Genomic DNA, 5050 nt, shown 5'->3' with positions numbered 1-5050 from the left:
TTTTGACGAACTCGATCAAAATGAGTCATTGGGCCCTCAGCCCAATGGGTTTATGCAAATGGAAATCTCCCAAGCCAAGATATTTCATGCAAGCAAGAATGAAAAGGGATAAGGATTAGGAGTTGTTTAAGTTAAGATGGTACCACAAAAAAAAAACTCGTGTGATACATATATGTATAAGGCAGGCCATTCATCATTTAATAGGGTAAGATTGACTAAGTATACATAAATTGGGGACATCAAACAAAATAGGCTCAAGACTTATGAGTAACCCAAGGCCCACAGAAACAGACCCCTAATATTTAAAACAAATAGAAAAGCCCACAAGAACAATCCCCTTAAAATAAAAAGTAGGCAATGCCATACCAATATACACAACTTCAAACCAATATACCATGGGTATACACCACCATGGAGATACAAGAATAGCCCAAAAAGGAAAACCTTCACCCTCTTGTTCCTGATGTCGCACAAAATCCAAGGGGTTTCTAGGAACCCCAGGCATGGCAGACACCAGGGAAGGCTTGAGCTTAATCCTTGAGTGCTATTAAGCATCTCCATTTATGTGTTAAGCTTATGGCATACCAAAGAGAAAGGATCAATATTTGTATGCATAGCTTACTACAAAACTAGCTATAGCATACACATAATATACAATTCAGCTGAATGTATTATGACATTTAATAGTGAACACCTTTTAGAGACATTCAGGCCCAAGCAGAAATAATAGTGAGAAAGAAACATAAGCCCAAATAGTATCATTTATCAGAAATACAACAAACTGGGCTAACCATTGAATTACACGTAGTCATTTAGAGAAAGCCCAAGAAACTGGCCCTAACCCCATAAACTAATATAATATTAATTAATGCCAATAGATTTATAGCAGTGATATACTCCATATATGCTAGATATACCGACCTTTATACACTAGTGAGGTGCATAAAGTTTGAGTATATCTTATATATCTAGGTATATCCTTTCATTCATTATTGAGAAAAAACCAAACAACTCTAAAAAGCAGATGGTAAAACAAAGATGATAGACCCTCAGATATAGAAGTTTCAACTAAGCAAAATCAAATAGAATCAAGAAAAGGAAAGGATTTACAAGTCAAATGTCAAGAAGATATATGATTATAAATATTCCTACTCTCTTTTTATTCAATATCAAATGATAGCCTCTTGTCAGCTTAGTCTTTTAAGTCCATGATCACACACTTACTAATTCTAAATCCAACTTTACAAATAATTCTTTTAATCAGACATAGATAGAGGGAAATAAGTGTGCAGAGTTGCAAGGCAAAGGTAGAAACAAGCAGGGCAAACAGGCTTTGAATTCTCTTTTTTTTTTTTAACTAAACAACAATGACAATGCTATAGCCATTTGCAAGTTGAGACATGTCCTACACAAGACTGCCCCATGAGGCAATTTGTTACAGGTTCAAAGGACCAACATCTCATCACTTCTTACCCAAACACAAGATTCTTGACTGTTATCATGAGTCTTACAGACCATAAATGCCAATTTTAAGAAAATACTGAATATGAATTCTAAACACTTAGAACTCATTTTGGGACCCCTTTTTTAATTGAAACCATTTAATCAACTTGATGGCATAAGCCTCATAGTTATCCAAGGAGCATGCAAATATCTTAGTTACCATAGACAAGTCAGCTTAGTATTTAAAGATGCAATCCCAGTCTAAACAAAACCTCAAAAGATTCATGTACCATTTTTATTTTTATTTTAAATTCACTAAGAGTGGTGTGCAGGTTGTTTCAGAGCAAAGCAAAGTAATAAACAAGCACCAATATCAATGAAGCAAATACTCCTAATTTCAGACAAAGTGCCAAGATTTAAACAAGTTGTTCTTCACAGTGACCTAGCTTAAGCAAAACCAAACTTGACATGTTAAGATACCAGATATAGTAGGAGTTAACATAAGATAGGAGTTAAAAGTTTAGACATAGTCTAATTCAACAGGATCAACCAAAAAGTTTCTCATACTTAATATCATTGCAGTACGGCCCATCAAACATGAGACCATTAGGCCAAACAGACCAAAAACTTGCTTGGGCAAGTTATAGCAAAAATAGTCAAGTTGAAACTTAACTTTACTAATCATATTCAAACTAATAATATCTAATAATCATCTAACTATCTCCCCACAAGATAATAATACACATTGTTCAAGTCATCAATGTCCAACAGTCATCTGACCAGCTCCCAATAAGGTAACAATACACACATTATTTAAGCAACATAGTATAGGTCTAGACATGAAAAAATTTAGGCATTGAAGAAGGACATATTTGACCACACAAATCAGACTTAGAAGAGTTTAGGCCCAACTATGTCAAGACAAACAACTCATGATATGGCTAGTTGATTAAACGGTACATAAGCACCCTTTCTTTGTCATATTAGACTTAAACTACAGAATCCTGCTTTCATTATAAACAGACTAGATTAGACTAACCAATGACGCATGTTTGATTTGGATTGATCAAGTTATTAAAGACAAAGTCAATATGTGGTATATTTTGATTAAGCCAAATTATCTAAATGTGTTAAGTAAACTCAGTTATTGAAAGCAACATTAATGTTCATCTAATCAACATACTTTAACTCATGTAATTTTACCTACTTCAACTAAAATCAGACTAAGTAGATATTCAAACCTAATTAACTTGGCTAATCCCACGTAGATAGATTTAGCTACATCACTTAAGTAACAAAACACAATAACTCTACCAAAAACAATAGAAAGACTAGCATCGAACAAATTAAGGAAAAACAAGAAATAGAAAGAAAATTTAAAGGAAAATTACCTCCTTTTTGTGCAGCCCTTAGTCGAGATTCGAACTTGGAGACTTCAACTATTCCCCCAAATGCTCAGAATCACACAGAAACCACACAACCACAACAAATAGACTTTTAAAATTTTTAAACTAGGTCAAAAATTAAAGGTCTCAAGCAAACAAAGCTAAGAGCCCTAGGTATTCAACCTTTATATATGCAAATGAAAGTATTCAAATGCCGGATCTCCCCAAAGTCCCCTCTAAACGTAGTTTGGGGGTTCTATTTATAGAACCCCAAACTTAAAAAAAAAACCCCAACTCCCTGATGTGGGACAAGCTTGCATTCTTCAAACAAGCCTTGTTCTTCCACATATCAAGGGTCAAGATTCTCTTATAAACACATCAGAGGCAGTACCACCATCATGGACCCACGAAATTACCAAATCCGGCAACGTGACTAGGAAATAGAGGGAATGGGAATGGAGGCGGCTAGGGTTGCCCCTCTTTCCTTTTCTCTTTACTTGAATAAGACCCCAAGGGTCTGTTGTTGTATGTATGTGTGTGTATAAGGAACGGTGGGCTAGGTCAGTCCATTTGGACTGGGCTTGGTGAAATTTAAAGAAAGGGGGGAGACCCAATATTCCACATATACACGCGATATACACGTGTATGTGTATACGCGGGTGTATATCCATGTATATGCGTATATAGGGAGGGTTAAAAAAAAGTCTTTAACAAATGGCCAAAATATAAAATATGCCGATAAATTGGATAATAATAAATAATAAAACTACAACCCCATTAAGCTAATTTCATTTAAATCAAAAAGAGAATAACAATATTAGTGAAATAATAAAAATAAAAGGAAATAAACCTTGTCACAGACTTTAATTAAATTTGACTAATTTAAACTATTGCCATAATTTTGCTAACAATTAATTATTTTAATTATAGCTGCTTAATGGCAATTCAAAATTAATTACAATTAAAACTCAATTAATTATGATAAAAAGCCAAATTTGGTTAAATGAGAATTGAGGGGTAAAATGGGAAATTTACTTAATTAATCAACTTTCCTTGAATTTAAACAGAGTAAAATACTTTGCAAATTGCTATTTTAACAATTTAGACAATTAAGTGAAATAATCATGGAAAATTATCACTTTCTTCTTGGTTAATTTAAACAAAAGTGTAATAATTGTAAAAAAAAAATAAAAACTTAAATTAATTCACAATATTATAGAAATTATCTTATCAAACAGAATTGGCAAAAATATTGCCTTAATAAAATTTAGAAAAATATTTTGAATTTCTAAAAATATATTTCCATCTGTTTAATATCTCAAAGACTCTGGATAAGTAAAGTAAATTATGAGAGGTCAAAAATTAGGTGTCAACAAATGTTTCACTGCAACGGTCTCGCTATAGCAGAAATTCTCCTGCTACGGCGGACCTCATTAATTCCCCGACTCCCTGCAGCGGTGACCATTGCCCTACTATGGCGGGCTCGCAACATCAGTATTACCCCCGCTGCAACGGTCACATCCGACCAGTGAGCTCTGGTTTTTCACCAAATTTTCACCCAAAATCCCAACATCAATCCGAGATCCTACAGACACAAACCAGACATGCACATCAAAGTAAAAACATGCTACGGACTCACCCGTAGCCTTGGAATTCCCAACAGAGGTCAAATTTACTAAGTCACCCCCCAACGAAAATGGAACAATTTTTCAAACAATGCACAACATACACAAAAGGATACATCAAAGTCTCAATTTTTAGACTTCTAACGCTTTGAGTTTTCATTAGGCTCATTCCTTGTCTAGGAAGGGTACCGGTAGGGGTAAAATGGTCAAAGATCCCATAACGACCTAGCGGATCGTTACAAACATGCTCGCAATCAAGAAAATAATTTTTTGTTTCAAAAACATTTCAACATAATGTTATTGGTCAACAAAAATTTCATCACATGTTTTAGCAATTTTTCAATATAATGCGACCTCTATCGCGCCGAAGATTTGAGCGATGGTCGATGCGCTGTGTCGTCCAACATAGACAACTCCAGTGTGATGGGCCATGCGTCGCCTTGCCTAGATTGGTCCAACACTTGGAATAATTTCTCCATTTTTTGGCAAGAAGTGCATAACTTTTCGTCTAGGGCTCGAAATGACGAACTGTTTGAAGCACTAGAACCTAAATGCTAACACACATCCTCGTGCGCCGCCCACCCCCGCAAGTCAAAT

This window comes from Lycium barbarum, chromosome 6, assembly GCF_019175385.1.
Source record: "Lycium barbarum isolate Lr01 chromosome 6, ASM1917538v2, whole genome shotgun sequence".
NCBI classification, from domain to species: Eukaryota; Viridiplantae; Streptophyta; class Magnoliopsida; order Solanales; family Solanaceae; genus Lycium; species Lycium barbarum.
This window is presented reverse-complemented; position numbering follows the sequence as displayed.